The sequence below is a fragment of the Monodon monoceros genome, unplaced genomic scaffold (assembly GCF_005190385.1).
Source record: "Monodon monoceros isolate NGI ecotype Baffin Bay Population unplaced genomic scaffold, NGI_Narwhal_1 Super_Scaffold_21, whole genome shotgun sequence".
Taxonomy (NCBI): Eukaryota; Metazoa; Chordata; class Mammalia; order Artiodactyla; family Monodontidae; genus Monodon; species Monodon monoceros.
In genome coordinates this window covers 50,356,900-50,376,123 of record NW_021703778.1, presented here as the reverse complement: position 1 = coordinate 50,376,123, position 19,224 = coordinate 50,356,900, and the positions used below count along the sequence as shown (strand labels likewise).

At 41.3% G+C, this 19,224-nt stretch overlaps 1 protein-coding gene across 1 annotated transcript in view; it reads left to right on the top strand.

Annotated features, from left to right (window-relative positions):
• ADAMTS17 (ADAM metallopeptidase with thrombospondin type 1 motif 17) overlaps window positions 1-19,224 on the top strand; it is a 348,762-nt gene that overhangs the window by 195,840 nt on the left and 133,698 nt on the right. The window lies entirely within an intron of this gene.

The window sequence follows — 19,224 nt, the reverse complement described above, 5'->3', positions numbered from 1 at the left end:
TGTAAGTTAAAATGCAGCTGAACATTTATTCCTACAGCTCACCAAGAACCACGAAATATGCCTTCCTGCTTGCCTTTTCCTTGAGAATTCCACTAGTACCAAAACAAAGTTGACATTTTCCTCCCCAAATCCTAGCAGTGTTACCCACCAGGGTTCTTGGCCTCCTTAATCAATAGAAACTGATCAGAGGCCAGACAAGAAATTCAGGCGAGGCTTTATTGGGGCCCCTGCTACAGCATGGGGGTAGTGAGAACAAGTAACAGGTTCCTTTGCTTGCTCGCTCCCTGAGGTTTCATTATATGGGGTGAGGGTAGGGATGGATCCAGGGGTTGGGCTGGAGGGGTGGCCTAGGTGATTTGACCACCCCTTTGGTGGTGTTGTATGCAGGGGGCATGTGCAGTATCCTGCTTCTGCTCCCGACACCCTGTTTTTGCTCCTGGCTCTTCAGAAGTGGCAGTTGATTTGCTTTGGTCTTTTTGTATCTTGCTGTACCAAATTTGCCCCAACTGCGCATGCACATGGTTTGTTTGTTTTTAATTAATTAATTAATTTGGCTGCGACAGGTCTTAGTTGCTGCATGCGGGATCTTTTAGTTGCGGCATGCGAACTCTTAGTTGCGGCATGCGGGATCTAGTTCCCTGACCAGGGATTGAACCTGCCCCCCCCCCCCCCCCCCCCCCCCGCCGCATTGGGAGCATGGAGTCTTAGCCACTGGACCACCTGGGAAGTCCGCACGCAGTTATTTTTACTCCCTTATAGTTTCTTTGTATTTTGTTGCTTGAGGAGACATTTGTCCAGGTACAAGCACTGCAGCAGAGGGTCCCAGGTCCCAGGTCCCAGCCTGTCTCAGCAGGAGTGACTCCTTAGAGGTGTGGAGGTGCTCAGCTGACTCAGCATCAGCCTTAGCTGGTGGTGATCATCCTGCTTGCAAGGCTGGTGGTGCTTCCTTCAGCACAAATATACCAGTTAGAAAGCGGTAACTTCTCATGCTGGGGAAAATGTCATACTAATATCAACGAGACACTGGTGGATGAGAGAGGCAGTTGCCTGCTGGCACCCAGGACTTGGGGATGCTGCCCTAGGCCTGGGGCACATCGTTGGAATCTCACCCAGGCACCACCCTGTGGGATTGTAAAGCTCGCTTGATTGGTGTTTTGCTCATTTGTGCGCTTATAGGTCTGTGTTTCAGTTGATGTTCAGCATAACAGGAGGCACACATATGTTGTACTGTTCCTTTCTTCCTCCTGTCCTCATCCCCTTATTCACTCCCTTTCATCTATTCTGTTCCAGTTCTACTTGCCTTCCTCCTCTTCCTCAAACCCACAGGGCACGCTCCTGGTGGGGATGCACTCTGCTTCCTGCTGGCTGTTTCCTCTACTTGGACGGTCCTCTCTCAGTTGTCCACGTGACTGAGCCCCTCATCTTTTTTGAGTCTTTTGTTTGTCTGTTTGTTTGTTCAAGTGTAACCTCCTCAAGGAAGCCTACCACCCTATTTAAAATTTCCATCAGATAACTCTCCCCTGCCACCTTTGTGGCACCCAGATCTCCTGATCCCCTAAGGGAAAACCCTGCTTTCATAAACTTATCATCTTTTAACCTTCTATATAATTTGCTTGTTTATATGACTATTGTTTTGATAATCTCACTCTTCTAGATTTTAAATCCTTCAAGGGTAATAATCTTACTTTTCCTCAACAGTATTTTCCAACTGCCTCAGCCAGTGCCTGGCACATGGTAGATATTCAAGTATGTGTTGCTCTGAAATCCATTCATGACCCTAACAGTAAATTTAAGTTCTTATGTGACTTCACCCAACCACTGATGATACTGGACACGTTCACAGGCGAGGGAGAAACCCTTACAGGCCTCCCCGTAAAATGAATTGGCTCTCTGAGCCCGAGTCCACATTTCTCTATCTGGTTCACCAACATACATGTAAGACTCTGTCAAATATCTTGCAAGCGTTCATACAAACCTTTCCTGTGGCTTCCTCCCAAGACAGTACGAGTCTGATAGTGAGAGACTGCAGCCTGCTTCCTAGTGGCCGTGTCCCTCTCTGTGCATTAATTAATACCCTCATTGTTAAAATTGGAGACTCCTGGTGAATTAATACACGTAAGGTGCTGAGAACTGGGCCTATCACAAAGTAAGCACCCAATCATATGAGCTGATGAATGTGTTGCTGTTACCTTTCTGGATAACACTGGCTCCCCACTATGGGGGCACAGAACTAATCTATCTTTGTACATCTCCAGGATCAGCATTTTTCTATATTGAACTCCTCAGGGCCATGAAAAATTAAACATTATACAAAACTCCAGAGACCTTCAGCGCCAACCGAAATGTCGTGTAATCCAATTGATCTCTATAACCATCATTATTCTTTAATGCCCTTGAGGATTGAAATGGATATCATGTAGTGAAATGATCATGGTCCCAATATTGCCTTTAAATTTCTTATCCTGACATCTGCCTTCAGCCAAGATGGAGTATCAGGGACCAGATTTATCTTCCCACCTGAAGCAACTAAGAAATCAGATGAAATATATGGAACAGCAATTTTCAAGACAGTGGCCATCAAGCAAGGAAGGACCGTGATCCTTGGGAGATGTGAAACAAATGAGGTGAACCCTCTGATTGTTCTGGCTTACTGCCTGGGCCGTCTCCAGGCTATGGCATAGAGAGGGAGGGCTGTGAAGAAGCAGCAGACTTCTTGAGTTGAAGAAACAGAGCCAGGAGTACTGGGGGGCTGAGGCAGCTAGTGTTCACAGAGTAGAGTACCACAGACAAAAGAGCTTTACAAAGAGAGAACCTGAGAAATCTGCACAGGATCTGCACGAATCTTCAGCTTAGTACTGAGAAACACGTGTGTGAGAAAACTACCCAAGGCCAGGAAAAGAACCATCTGAAAATCTTAGAGGGAACAATCTCTGAGGCTCACATGGGCATCAGGTAGTGTACACAGAAAGGTGTTGTATCAGTAGAGTGGCAAAACTAGCCCCACATTAAATGCTGATCTGGTCCCACCCAATAAATCTTAAAAGCAAAATCTGAAAGGATCTAACTGTTTCCAAGTAATTTAGACAAGTCCTAGAACAAAGCTCAGAAACATTTATAGAAATACAAAAACAGCACTCAGTAAAATAAAATTCACAATGTCTAGCATCAAATAAAAACTTACCAGGCCTTCAAAGGAGCAGGAAAATACAACCGTAATGAGGAGAGAAATCAATCAAAACTGACCTAGAAATGACACAGGTGATAGAATTAGTAGACAACGGCATTAAAACAATAATTATAACCATATTCCAGGTTCAGGAAGGTAGCAAAAAGAAAGATTGAACATGTTAAGTAGAGATATGGAAGATATGGAAAAGATCCTACTGGTATTTCTAGAAATGAAAACTACAATATTTAAGATGAAAGATACCCTGCTTGAGATTTCTGGCAAATGAGAGATTGCAGAAGAGATGACTGCTGAAGATAAAGCAATTGAAGCTCTCCAAAGTGAAATACAACGAGAAAAAAGACTGAAAACAAAGAGAACTGTGGGACTTCAGGTGGCCTAAGACATGTGATTGATGCCCTGAAGGAGGTGAGAGAGGACTAAAATAATATTTAAAGAAGTAATGGCTGACAGTTTTTTCAAATTTGATGAAAATCACAAGCCCACAGATCCAAGATGCTCAGTGAACCCCAAGAAACATGAAGAAATCCAGACCAAAGCTCATCATAATCAAATTGCTTAAAAGTGGTGAAGAAGAGAAAATCTTAAAAGAGCCAGAGGAAAAAAGACCAGTTATGTAGAGATAAGCCAAGGTAGGAACGACAACATATTTCTCATTAGAAGCAATGCAAGTGAAGAAAGACCATGGAGCAGCATCTTTAAAGCACTGAAAGAAAAAAAGCCTGCCACCTTAGAATTCTATACCTTTTTAATAGGAAAAAAAAATTACTACCAACTAGATGCCATGAAAAAGAAGGACAACACTCATAGCCAGGCGTTTTAGGGGAATGAATATCGTGAAGACATTACAACTCCAAAAATCTGGAGGAATTTCTTAAAAACCACACACATGCATGCCAGTTGGGAACGCTGCTGTCTGTGTTCCCAAGCCCTGGCTCCCCCAAGGCTGTGTCCATGAGGAGGACTTCCCTGGCAACCCCCTCAGCTTGCATTCCTGCACCGGGCCTTCGGGGGTAGCTTGGAAAAGCACAGAAACATTAATGAGGCAAGTGGGTTGTGTGTGCGTGCATGTGTGTGAATCTTCTGTCTTAAAACATTTCTAGAACTATAAGCCTATTACAGAAAAGAAAATAATAATGGGGTGTAACACAGTGTGGACACTGCCAAGGGAATGAAACCACAAAACACATTGTTGCTTCAGGAGTTGAACGTTTTCTTTTTCTTTTTCTGGAATACAGACCATAAAAATAAGAAGAAAAGAAACTGGATAGATTGTATTTTGAGAAAAATACTAACCACCATGACTACTGGTGGGCAGTTTTCATTTTGCTGCCGCCTCTTACGAGGAACAAAATCTTATCCTTGGCGGAAGGTAGAGGATACGGTCTCAGGGGATCACGTTTCTCATGGACGCATCTTTGTTATTGTGTAAAAGCAGGGGTTCTGAGCTAGGGTCTGCAGATAGATTTCAGAGGATTTGTGAATAGGGATAGGGAAAAGATCACATCCTTATTTTTCTCCAACCTGTAACCAAAATGAGTATTTCCTTCCATTATGAGTGTGGGCAACAAGCCACAGCAGTCTCAGCAGTACCTGTGACTGTCACGTGATTAGGAGTCACAGATCCTTTTCATACTGCATGAAAGCTGAGCAGCTATTTGAACTTATCATTTACACTCATGACTAGTTCAAAATTACAGTCGTTATTAGACCTAGGGCCAGATCTTATATAATGTGTTGACAAGGAAACACATGTGTTACTATATTAAAAATTTGTATTTTGCATTATATTTGAACTTAATTTTTTTTTGCTAAACTTATGTATTTTATAATTATTCACTGACCAGTATTATTCTGAGAAGTGTTCACAGGCTCCACCATATACTTCAAAGTACAAGGCCAGGTGCTGGTTGCTAGGCAGTGGCCAGTCAACATTTGCTCCCCAAGGGAAGGGCTGCCTTTCTGTGACTATTCTTCTTCTTTAGGTGGAATTTCCAATACTGAACTTCCTTCTGATTGGGCTTCTGTGTGTGTTCTTCTTTTGGCATTCACAATTCGTAACCATTTTAAGACCAGACAAAATTAAGAGCCACTTCCTTATCCAAGGGTATAGGGTAAATTACTTTGGAAAAACATTACAGTTGCTTTGGGAGCAGCCTAGCTTCAAATATTTCTGCTCTCTCAAACATTTGCATACCAGAGAATGAAGAAAAATTAAGATACAGTCCATTTTCATTTCTAGGGCTCTGGAGATCCCCACACCATCATCATTGCATCTTTCATGTCTGTCTGCAGAATGCGGGTATTGTAAGGCACAAAGCTGTGTGTGGAAATATGAACTACCAAAGGAAAAAAAATTGGCATCAATAGCTGGCATTTGTTGCAGAAGTTATTGGCAAATATAGCTGTCTCCTCTTTTAGCCAATGGTAATGTGATGGTTTTAATTCAATAAAGCATTTCAAGAAAGTCCAAACATTAAAAGTTATAAACATTGGATGGTAAATATTTATTAGAAAGGGGAAATGAACTTTATGCAATTAGCCCAATCCATCTTTTTTTATGATTACAAGTTCCTCCTGTCTACGTCAGCAAAGTCACTTGCAAAGCAAAGTCATTATTTAACAAGACTTAAAGCTATTTAAGCTCAGATATTCTGCCAGGTGAAACAGAGGGTGAGAAGGCCGGAAGTAGTTATTATCAGCTGAGAGGAAGAGTGTGCCATTGCTACTGGAGACAGAAGCAAGAAGTGGGGAGTTAGGGCAACGTTCTGCCAAGGATCATGGCATCACAAAGCCCTCAACCCTTTTCAATATGAAAGAGAAATTTATCTGTCCCCCCTCCTCACCTGGTTCCTGGAGATTCTTAGTTGAAAGGTGCTATGTAATGACCACTCGTCCCTCGATCCTTCCTGCATCTCAGCAAAACATGCCACCATCACTGCTCCAAAGCCCATGCCTGACTGCCCCACAGGGAAAGGAAGGTGCTGGGAAGTGATGCATAACAGCCTCATTGGTTGACTTGAGCAGGGATGTGCCAATGTGTCATGGCGTGCACAGTGGACTGAGATGTGCATATTATGCTGTTTTTTAAAAAAAATATTGAGCAGAGAAGCTATAAGCCAGTTGTTGCAGGAAGGCAACAGTGTCTAGAATGGTAATCAGCATTAGAGGGTCTTATGCATTCTTTTCTACCTAATGTTCGCTCCTTTGCTCTTTTCCATTTAATTCTCCTGGCCTTCAGCACACCATGGAGGTGCTGTCCATATCACACAGTGGTTAAAAAGATGGGTTCTCCAGTCATGCTGCCCAGGGTCATGTCCTGCCTCCATCTCTTGAGCATGTTACGTAGTCTCTCTATGCCTCCGTTTTCTAATCTGCAAAATGGGAAAAATAATTCTACTTACAGAGCATAGAGTTGTTATGAGAGTTAAGTAACAAATGAACTAGAGCACTTAGCACACAGTAGGTGCTCAGTAAACGTTAGCTATATCATTTTTTCCATCAACTCATTTCCTGGAGTCAGCGGTAGAGGAGATGCTGTTTAGCTGACAGTCTCATTGCCTGGTCCTTTTCTGCATCTGTCCCTGTCTGTCCTCACCACTCCTCCTGCCACTCTGGGAGCCTGTAACCTCCAGGAATTGCTCTCCAGGGTCCAGTATCTCTCTCTTGGTGTGCTTCCAGTCCCAAGGCTGGAAAGCCTCTTTCTGTCCTTTCCCAAGTCCCAGGGAGACTCTCATGGTCATCCTGATGGTTGGAGATCCCTGTGGTGTCCAGGAAGCTCAGGGTGTTGGAATTCCACCTTGGAACCAACAGTATTCTTTTCTCTAATGTTGGTCATTTCTAAACCTGGTGGGTCATTAGAATCTCCTCCGGAGCATGGCAGCAGTGTGTGTGCCTCACTCCGGACCTTCTGTGTTAGAATCTCTGGGGGACGGGCTTCAGCGATTTCTTTTTATTCAGCTTCCCCGGAGATTCTCAGGCTCAGCCTGGTTTGGGAACTTCTGATCTAAATGAAACCTACCCCTTTAATGCCAGTGTACCTGGCCGGGAGCGGTGGGGTGGGGTGGCTGGTGGAACAGGAGCCTTGCCCTGCTCCTCTCAGAGAGACAGGGCCTGGCTGGACACCAGGTCGAAAGCCGCCTTGCCTGCCTCAGTCTCGTCTTCCTGCCCAGCATCTGCCACCTCTCTCAGAACTGCTGAACTTCGGCAGTAGATGGCCCCAATTTTCCGGAAGTGTTTGAACCTTTGCAGTGGACTGCCTCCTCACAGAGCTCTCCAGACTTTGCAAGTTGTGTGTTATCCTTCACTTCTTGCCCACCCTCCTTGCCAGCTGAGTGCCCAGTGCCCCAGCCCTACCCTCACCCAGCAGCACCCACCCCAAGTGTCCCCAGCCAAGTGACAGACTCTGCAACCTTCAGGAACATGGAAGGAGTGACCGGCCTTCCAGAAGTGGGGCTGGCACGCTGGCCTGGGGTAAGGCTTCAAACCACAGTAGTTATGTGTGGAAATTTTGGATGAATAATTTTTCATCCAGCTCTTAGCATTTTATCTCCCTTTTGGCTTATGTTATCAGCAACAGATTTCTGAGGACTTTTACATAACCGTTCCCTTCAGTATTGTCTTGAATCAGAGCTGCTCTCCAAACAGTGCATGAAGAGTGTCAAAATAACCTTGAGAGTACTTAGGAGGGAGACCACCAGGTGAAGAAAACGACAAAGCCTTGAAGGCGTGAGCAGTCATGTCTTTGTCCTGGGAAATTCAGACCTTCCCCGCATTTCCATGGTACTCCAAGGAAGGAAGCTCAGCCCAGCCTTATTTGTCATGCAGCACCTTGAGGACTTCTGTGGCAAAATGTTCTCCGCACGACTTTCAACAAACCTTAAATGTGGCTAGTGAGGTAACAGATGCTAGAACCAGGGAGCCATTTTCTTTTCCTTGCTCTTTGGACTGGACCCACGGCTTTCCATTTCATTTAAGTCAAAGATTAAGCTACCCAACAATGCTTGCTGATAAAACACCTTAGGCAGAGGGCACAGAGCAGTCCATTCCACCGCAAATAAGGAACAGGGATGAGCTCTGAGGGCCGGCTGACAGGATGCAAGATCGAAGGTTGGGGGGTGGGGAGTGGGGAGAGGAAATTGGGGACCCATAGGCAGTATAACCAATGGGTAAGAGTGTGTTCTGGGGTCAGGACAGGTTCCAGCCCTGCGGCTTGGGCAGGCCACTTAATTCTATTTCCTCGTCTGCAAAACGTGAGTAGTGATAGTGTTTCTGTCTCATGAAGTTGTGTGAGTAGTAGTGAGGAATTCTGGTAAAGCTTTTAGCCTGATGCCTGGGCTGGGTAAATGCTTAGAATGTGTCAGCTTTTCTCTGTCTCTGCTGAAGCCTTGCACTGCTTGACATATGAATTTATTTGTTCATTCATTCATTGGTTGATTCACTCAGCATGTCTTCTTTGGGTCTGTACCATGTGCTGCCAGATGTGTGCTAATGAGATGAGGAGGCGATAAGACACAGCTGCTGCCCCCTGGGAGTTCAGGATCGAGGGGTGGGGGTGTGGGAGGTGAGACACATGGGACTGTCAGCCACAGGACCAGTTAGGTTGGAGCACTCTTAGAACCCATCAGGGTTCTTCCTGGTGGGAATGGAGAAAAGGAGGAAAGACTTCACAAGGGTGGGGAAGAATATGGCAGGTGATTTCCTGGCTCTCTGTTAAGATAATTTAGCCCTGGTCCCTTCCCTGGCCTGAGTTCTCTTGAGGGCAGGCAGCAGGTCATGCTCGCTCTCCATGCTCTGTCTCCAGTAGGCGTGAACAGCCTGCAGGGAGGTGGGCCTGGAGCAGGGCCAGCGAGGTCACCGAGTGTCTGTGGACTATGGGTGGTCAGGTGCAGACAGGGAAAAGTGAAGGGCAGGAGCGAAACAAAGGTGGAGCTGTGTCGTAGGGGTTTTAGTCCTGAAGGGAGTGACGTATGGTTTAAGTTAAGATCTGTGTTTTCAGAAGATTTTGCAAGTTTGTTGAGCATGAAAAAGATTATAGTCAAGAAGACCTTTGAGGAATTATTGCAGCTGTCCAGCTGAGAGAGGAAGAGGATAAAACAAGGCAGTGGCATTGAGGGTGAAAAGAAAGAATTCACCCTGGAAAAGCCACATTTGCCATTTTTAATTTGTCTAATCAATTCTTTGTAAATATGCACTGTGAGCACTAAATAATTACAACAAAGACCATCTCCACCACAGATGGTTGGTTGGTTATCTGTGTGACTTTTCAGAATTATTTTCTGAATAATCAATATATGCCCAAGGTATAAAATCCAAAATTAACCATTTATATGTTTCCTTTTTCATGCTAATATTAGCATGCTACCATACTGACATCAGTGCATCTTGCCTTTTTTTTCTTAACAGTACATTTTAGAGTTGTTTAATACAAATGAAAATTGAGTTGCCCCATGTTTGATTTTTTATTTTTTTTACCACAGATCGTGTTATTTTTAAAACTTTTTATTGTGAGGTAATTTTAGACTTAAAGAAGAGTTACAAAAATAGTACAGAAAGTATACACTTTTTACCCAGCTTCCTTCTCTGTTCACATCTTACATTATCAAAGTCAGGAAATTACTGTGGTATGATATTAACTAACATACATTTCAGATTTCACCAGTTTCCTCACTATTCTCCTTTTTCTGTACCAGGGTCCCATTTTGCATTTAGTTGTCAGGTCTCCTTTGTCTCCTCCAATCTGTGGCAGTTCCCCAGTCTTTCTGGGTCTCTCATGACCTTGACACTTGAAGAGTACCAGTTTGGGTTTGTCTGATGTTTTCTCGGTGCTTGGATTGGGGTTATGCATTATCAAGGAGACCACAGAGATGCCGTGGTCTTATTACTGGTGCTGTTACTCTCAGTCACCTGGTTAAGGTGGTGTCTTGCAGTCTTCTCCACTGTAACATACTGGTTTTCCTTTTGTTATTACTTTTGAGTTCATCTGCATCCGAGTATCCTGATCCCAGCGCTATTGACATCTGGGGCTGGATCATTCTTTGTTGTGGGGTTATTTTGTGCCCAGTAGGATGTTTAGTCTCTACTGGCTGTAAGTCAGGAGCATCCCCCTATTTGGGACAACCGAAAAAAGTCTTCAGATGTTGCCAAATTCCTCTGGGGTGGGGTGGAGGGTGTGTGTGCAAAATTGCCCCCAATTGAAAGCCATTAATGTATAAGGTAAATACCTAGAAGTGGGTTAAAGGTCATTTTTGCACATATATATTTTTTTGTAATTTTGTTCACCTGTAACACAATGTGAAATACACGGAAAAGTGCTCAAATCATAAATGTACAGTCACATTCATTGCCCACAAACTGAACACACCAGAATAACCAGCATGAAGAAGTACAGCGTTTCAACAATTCCAGCAGCCCCCCCCAAAGCCCCCTTCTGTTCACTAACCCCCAGCGATTATTACTATCTTAATTTCTGATCCCACAGATTAGTCTGCCTGTCTTTTAACTTTATGTGAAATCAGGTTCATGCCCCATTGTTGATAGATGTTGCCAGATTGACCTCCCGCAAAAGCTTATCTGTTTACCATCCCACAAACACCACTTGGAGGTGCCCGATTCCCACACCTTCTCCCAGTCTATCTGAGCTGTGCCAATATGAACAGTCAAGAAATGAGCCTGTTGCAAGTTGAATGGCATTTCTCTTGTAATAAGTTTGAGCATTTCTTCATATATTAAAAATATATAAAAAATTAAAGTTGTGTTATCTTTTCTGTGAACTGTCTTCTTAAATCTTTTTTATATTGTATTATTGATTTTTTTTAGTAATTTGTTAGAAGTTTTAATTACTAAGGAAATTGGCTCTTTAGCTGAAATATGAGTTGCAAATGTTCTTTTTTTCCAGTTTATTTGTTTTTTATTTTGTTTATCATATTTTATGTCAGGCAGAAGTGTGCATGTGTGTGTGTGTGTGTGTGTAAAGTGAAATATATGTCTCTTCTTAAGGCTTCTGGTTTTGTGCCATGTTTAGAAAGGTCTTTCCAGCTCCTAAACTGTAAATAAATTTAATTCTTATGGCTTCTTCTAGTACTTTTATGGTTTAATTTTTATGTTTAAATCCTTAATCCAGCAGTCATTTATTTTAGGGTAGGGTGTGAGGTAGGGGTCCAACCTCACTTTCCTTCCAGATGGCTACTCAGGTGGCTCCATACCATTTATTGAATAATTTAATTCTCCCCATAAATTTGAAATGCCATCTTTATAATATACATTTCTGTATGTCTCATTTTTTAATATATTTTTATATTTTTTTAATATTTCTGGATTTTCCAGTCTGTTCCACTAGTGTAATCATGTACCTCTTAATATTTACATACTGTGGCTTTATAAAATATTTTAATACACTAAACATATGCTTTTTCACAATTGTACTGGCTACTATTTCTTGTTTATTTTTCCATATGGTCGTTAGAATCTGGTTGTTTAATTCTAAATTGCATTGGTATTTTAAATTCCGTTACATTAGTTTATAGATTAACTTAGGGAAAAATATATAATTTTATACTTTAAGTCTTTCTACATAGTGTTCCTTTACATCCATTCAAGATGACTTCCCTCCCTGACTCAGGGGAATTTTAAAGTTTTTTGTTTTTATTTTAATGTAGATCTTACAAGTTTCTTAATATATTTATTCCTATGGAATGTTTTTTTCCTATTTAATGGGCCTTTTATTCCATCTTTGAAATTGGTTGTATTTTGTATTCATAAAGAGCTTTGATTACAGTATCTTAGTTTTATACTTAGCCATCTTACTGAATTCTTTTAGAGATTATAACAGTTGAGTCATTTGGGTTTTCTAGTTATATAACTCCATATTAGCCCCTAATGCTTTCTCTCACCTAAAATAACACTAACAGTTGTGATAATGGACACCCTTTTCTTCTTCCTGACTTTAATAAGAATGCTTCTCATGTTTCCCCATGAGATAGATATTTTATCAAGTTAAGGAAATATCCATTTATTTATATTTTATTTTGTTAAGAGTTTTAATAAGAAATTGTGATTGAATTTTATTAAATGTCTTTTTAGCATCCATGGAGAGATCTAGATGATTATTATGGTTTATCCAGTCATTTTTTTCCCCCCAAAGAGCCAACTCTTATATTTTTCTATGGTTTTTCTGTTTCCTAAATAATAAGTTTCTCCTTTTATCTTTATTAATTTATTCTGTTTTCTATAAGAAAATATTGTTCCCTTTCAAACTTCTTGAAATGGACACTTAATTTATTTTCTTCTTGTTTATTGATATGAGTATTTGAGACTCTGAATATTCCTTAAAGCACTCCATTTGTCACGATATCTATGCTTTCGCCTTTATTATTTTCTTCTTTATCTGCAACTTTGGTTACGACTTTCCCTTTGACCCAGGAGTTGCTTAAACTGAGATTCTATTGCTTTTACTGCATCCTGTGGATTAAAAGCAAGCCATTTGTTTCATGCCAAGGGGAAAGTGTTACACAGGGCATGAATATCAGGAGACAGGGATACTGAGACTGTCTCCTATCACTAAGTCAGGGAACTCTTTATTCTACATGGTATATCTTCTACATCAGCTAGTTTCTTCTCAAATGTTGCCTCTGTCCCATTCTTTCTATTCTCTTTTTCCAGGACTATGATTAGACACATCCATCAGTATTTCTCACTCTGTCTATCATATCTCTTAACCCACTTTTTTTATTTCCCTCCTCCTTTTCTCTCCATGCTGCATTCTGTATAATTTCTTCATATCTATTTCCTAGTCACTAAATCTCTCTTTCAGTGGTGCCAAAAACCATTGATTTTCTTCAACAATTATATAATTGATTTTTTAAAGTTCTTTCTAGTTTTTTTTCCAAATTTGCCTGATCATATTCAATAGTATCTTGCTGATAGCTTGTTTATGTGATCTCATCTTCTATTTTTTAAGACATTTTATAGAGTTATTGTATATTCAGTGTGTGATAACTCTATTATCAAAACACTTTGAGAATTTAAATCTTTTGCTTGTTGTTTCTGCCATCTGTCACTCATGTTTCCATGCTTGATTGTGAGTTTACATTTTATTGATGATAAGCATGAAATTCTGAGAGCCTGAGTGGTGATTGCTTTTCTTCAGGGAGAATTTGTATTTATCTCAGTGAAAGCCAGGAGATGCCACCAATCCTTCTAGGACTGGTAAACAGTCTTCCAGATTCCCTGGTCTAATCTGGGTGTCTCAGGTAGAGCTTGTGACCTTGCCGCCAGCCCAAAACTTATTCTGCCAACTCTAGTTTCAAGATCAGTGCCGGCCCTCAGGGAAATGCACCCCTTGTATGTGCTTAACACAGATTGGAATATGTTTGTAAGTAGGTATAAATATAGCCATGTGTGTATTTTGTATTTGCTTCCTTGAATAGTTCTTTTTACTTCTGATGAGCTCAGCAGTAAGAATTGTGTTTTATTACAACACCTTGCTATTTGTATAGTGGAGGAGCAGCCCAGCCTCCCTCAGGGTATCTATTCTGACATTTGCCAGAAGCAAAAGTGCCTCAGGCACACTTCTCTTTAGAGTTTCTACTGTTTCCTAACTCCGTGAACATGATGAAATGAATGCATTTCCACCTCCAAGCCCTTCCTTTCCATTCCCTCCACCACTCAATTTTATTCTTTTTCTTAGTGGTTAACATTTTACCTTTAAAATTTCTTATATCTCAGTTATGTTTATCTGTTGTGTTTTCTCCTCCCCCAGCTAGAAAAGATGACGAAATTGGGATATATGGACAATCTCCTATTGCCCCCACCCCACTGCACCTTCTTTTCCAGGCTGTTCTTATCAATATTATTTCTGCCTCACCTGGGGTGTATCATCTGCATTCTGTTCTCCAGCTTCAACCCTCCATTTTTTTTGTTCGATGCTTTGATCAGTGCTCACTTCCAATCCTTTTATCATGAGTTTTCCATCCATTTCTTTGTTGACAGAAGTTCATCCTTTAGTATTTTCTCCAAAAGATGATTTAACTCTTTATATGTTCAAAAATGTTTTTCTGTTACCTAAATACTTGAGCAACAGTTCAGTTGCTAGTAAATTCTTGGGTCACATTTTGTTTCCTTGTATCTTTCTAAACATTACTGCCTTCTGGCAGTGAATGCTGCTGTAGAGAAATGTGCTTGTAGCTTAATATCTTTTCCCATCATCCGTGACCTGGTCTCTTTTTTGGGGGGAGGGAGCGGTGGGCTGGCTGCCTTAAATATCTTTTTTCTTTATCTGAGATCCAGTAACTTTATTGGGACATGCCTCTGTGTTCATCATTCTTTGTCTTTTTCCCTGGAACAGGGCTTTGCTTTTCAATCTGAGTCTGAGATCTTCTTTCATTTCAGGATAGGTCTTGAATTTATATTCAAATACCTCTCCTGTTACATTACTTTAGTTCTCTTCTTTAAGAGTCCCATGCTTCTTACCCGGCTTGGGGTCCTTGACCTCCACAATCATCTGCCTCCTCACTGGAAAAGTGGAAAAATAGAGAAAGTCCATCCTGCCTGCTTCCTACTTATGCTTATGTCAGCTCTCCTTTATGTGTCTTCCATATCTGTCATTTCCTCTTAATTGTTTTGAATTATTTGTTCATTTCTATTTTTATTGTATTCACTTTTTCTCAATCATCAACTCCATGTACCTCCCTGTGTGCTCAGTAGTGTGTCTTTTCTTTATGCTGCTTTTACTTTAGTTATCATTGGTCATCTGATTTTATTTTCTGTTACATTTCTTGATCAAGTTCTAATAGCTCATATTTTATCTCCTTTGACATGACTGTCTTTTCCCTTAGTTCTTGTGTATTAGCTTTTTGCAAATGCAAAAGAAAAGACACAATTACTGTGTTTTTAAAACATTAATAGTACTATGCTTGCACATTATTTTTAGCCATTCCATGATCATATTGTCTGATGAGTATTCTTCATCTGCTTTCTCCCTCCTGTTTTTTCTCCTTTTTTTATTTACAGTATCTTAGTATAGATCCTGCACTGCTTCTTTTCTACTATTGTTCACCTCTGAGTTATTCCTGGACCAGCTATTTACAGGATGTTCACATCAGGCAGAAGGAGGGCTGCTTCCAGGCTATCAGAAACTCTCCTTATGAGAGGGGTGTGTGGGGTGTGTGTGTGTATGTGTGTGTGTGTGTGTGTCCGTGTCCCAACTTACAGAGACTGCTCACCATGCAGAGTCTCTCTCCTGTTTGAGGTATGACTTCCTGCACGTATGTTTTATCCTTATATTTCCTTGTGAAGCTCTGATTTCCCTGCTTTTACCTTGTGATAAGTTGAGTCCAGATAACCTTACATCACTGTCTAAGCATTTATTTACTTATTTAATAGTTTTATTGAATTATAACATGCATACAGAAAAGTACATAAATCCCTAAGTTTAGAGCTTGATCAGTTTTTATAAAGTGAATGCACCTGTGTAGGCACCACATGGGTCAAGAACCAGAATATGAACCTTGATAAGTAAACTCCCAGTCCTGTGTTTCTGACCCAGCTCAGGGCCCTTGGTGTCCACAAACATCTGCCTCCTCGTTGGAAAAGTGGGAAATATACAAACAGCTCATGCAGCTCAATATCAAAAAAAACAAACAACCCAATCAAAAGGGCAGAAGATCTAAATAGACATTTCTCCAAAGAAGACACACAAATGGCCAAAAAGCACATGAAAATATGCTCAACATCACTATTATTATTTGAGAAATGCAAATCAAAACTACAATGAGTTATCACCTCACACCGGTCAGAATGGCCATCATTAAAAAATCTACAAGCAATAAATGCTGAAGAGAGTGTGGAGAAAAGGGAACCCTCCTACGCTGTTGGTGGGAATGTAAATTAGTATAACCATTATGGAGAACAGTCTGGAGATTCCTTAAACAACTAAATATAGAACTGCCATATGATCCAGCAATCCCACTCCTGGTCATATATCCGGAGAAAACCATAATTCGAAAAAATACATGCACCCCAATGTTCACTGCAGCACTGTTTACAATAGCCAAGGCATGGAAGCAACCTAAATGTCCATTGTCAGAGGAATGGATAAAGAAGATATATGTATACACACACACACAATGGAATATTACTCAGCCATAAAAAGAACAAAATAGGGACTTCTCTGGTGGCGCAGTGGTTAAGAATCTGCCTGTCAAGGCAGGGGACACGGGCTCGATCCCTGCTCCGGGAAGATCCCACATGCTGTGGAGCAAGTAAGCCTGTGTGCCACAACTACTGAAGCCCACACGCCTAGAGCCCGTGCTCCGAAACAAAGAGAAGCCACCACAATGAGAAGCCCGCGCACTGCGACAAAGAGTAGCCCCCACTCGATGCAACTAGAGAAAGCCCGCGTGCAGCAACGAAGACCCAACACAACAACAACAACAAAAATGAACAAAATAATGCCATTTGCAGCAACATGGATGGGCCTAGAGATTGTCATACTGAATGAAGTCAGACAGAGAAAGACAAATATCATATGATATAGCTTATGTGTAGAATCTTAAAAAAAAATGGTACAAGTGAACTTATTTACAAAACAGAAATACAGTCACAGGTGTAGAAAATAAACTTACGGTTACTGGGGGGGAAAGGGGGTGGATAAATTGGGAGATTGGGATTGATATATACACACTACTATATATAAAATATGTAACTAATAAGGACCTGTATAGCACAGGGAATGCTACTCAGTACTCTGTAATGACCTATATGGGAAAAGAATCTAAAAAAGAGTAGCTATATGTATATGTATAACTGATTCACTTTACTGTACACCTGACACTAACACAACATTGTAAATCAACTATACTCCAATAAAAAATTTTTTAAAAAGAAAGAAAATACTGCACATTTTGGTTCTAATTTAACAGTACACACTCAACTGGAGAAACCCAAAGAATTTCATCTATGGTCGCTAATAAAGGCATGAGTCCAAGTATTGCCCCTCTCTGCCTGCATCTTGCCTTGGCCTCCCTGAGTGAGCCCTTAAGACTTGCTCTAATTATTGCAGGACCTATGAGTAATAAACTCATCTACTTCAAAAAAAGAAAAAACAAAAAGTGGGAAAAAATAGAGAAAGCCCTGCCTCCCAGGGCTTTCATGAGCCTCAGGATGACAGACGTCAGAGCACTTTGTCATTTGTAAAGCGTGACGTGAATGCCAGCTATCCATCTAGAAGTCATCACAGTGACAAGCATTGGTGTGGTCCACCCCATTTGTTCAGCTGTGAAAATGAATCACAGAAAGGCAGTTGCTTGGCTTGGGCGCACAGAGCAATGCTGGTGGCCAAGCTGAGGTCAGAGGCTACAGCTTTACAGTCACCTTTTCTGCTCATCCTCGTTGTCTGTTTTTAAACTGACTCCCAACACTGTAGTTTTCTCTTACTCATCTTTGAACTTCATATACATGGAGTCGTATAGTATCCCATTGTTCTAATAGACCATAATTTACCTGTTCTGCTGTTGGTAGGTGCTTGGGTTGTTTCCATCTTGGGAACTAATACAAATACTGTGGCTGTGAACATTCTTGACAATGTTTTTGGTGAACGTACACACACATTTCTGTTTGATACAAACCTAGGAGTGGAATTGCTGGTGTTGCATTTCTTCAGCTTTAGTAAGCACTGTCAAAGAGTTTTCCAAAGTTGTGGAACTAAGAATCTCATCATCAGTTTATGAGACACTTGGTATTCTTACATCCTTGCTGACACTTGGTATTCTCCATCTCTTTCATTCTAGCCATTTTGGTCAGCGTGAAGAGGTAGCTGGTTGGTTTTGTTTGTTTCTATTTTTTAGCTGGTTGGTTTTAATTTGCTTTTCTCTGATGACTAATGAAACTGAGCATCTTTTCATGTTTTCTGGCCATCCTATATGTTTATATATCCTTTTATGTGAAATGTTTGTTCAAATCTTTTGCCCATTCTTCTATTTGGGTCTTTTTCTTGATTGATCAGTAGGAGTTTTAGGGGTTTGTTTTATATATATTCTGGATACAAATCTTTGTTGGTTCTGTGCCTTACAAATCTCTCTCCCATTGCATACATCTCTCACTTTCTTACAGTTGTCTTTGATAAACAGAAGTCCTTCATTTTGGGACTTCCTGGTGGTCCAGTGGTTAAGAATCCGCCTGCCAATGCAGGGGATACGGGTTAAATCCCTGGTCCGGGAAGATCCCCCATACCGCGGGGCAACTAAGCCCGTGCATCACAACTACTGAGCCAGTGTTCTAGAGCACACAAGCTGCAACTACTGAGCCCGTGCGCCACAACTAATGAAGCCCGCTCACTCTGGGGCCTGTGTGCCGAAACTACAGAGCCCGTGTGCTGCAACTACTGAAGCCTGCGCACCTAGACCCCGTGCTCTACTACGAGAGAAGCCACCGCGATGAGAAGCCGGCGCACTGCAACAAAGAGTAGCCCCTGCTCGCCGCAGCCAGAGAAAAGCCTGCACGCAGCAATGAAGACCCAGCGCAGCCAAAAAAAAAAAAAGTTCTTCATTTTAACATTTCCCTACTCCAGCTCATTTTAATATTTAATATTAAATAGTATGATTAATAGTATAATTAGTATAATAGTATAATAAATAGTATAATTCATAAATTTTTTTCCTTTATGGCTAGTACTTTTTTTGTTCCGTTTAAGAAATCTTTGCCTGACCTCATTCTCCTTTTCTTTGATGATTAGAAAAGTTACGAGAAAACACTGTCTATAAAGCTCACACACCACTGTCTTCCTCTCTCTCCTAAGGGGCAATTAGGTTTCCTAATCCTAAACACTGCTAGCCCATAAATTCACCTCCTGGGCCCGCCTTGTCTCGCGAATACGTGTCCACACACTTGACACCATGCTCTGGAAGAGCTCTTAGGTCAAAGTGCATGAAATCACACACTTAACAAGGTGCCGTTGGTCTTTATGGGGACCAGCTGGTGCTGTGCTCCAGCCACTCATCCTGTTACCACTCCACTGAGAGAAGGACAATAATGGGAATGTG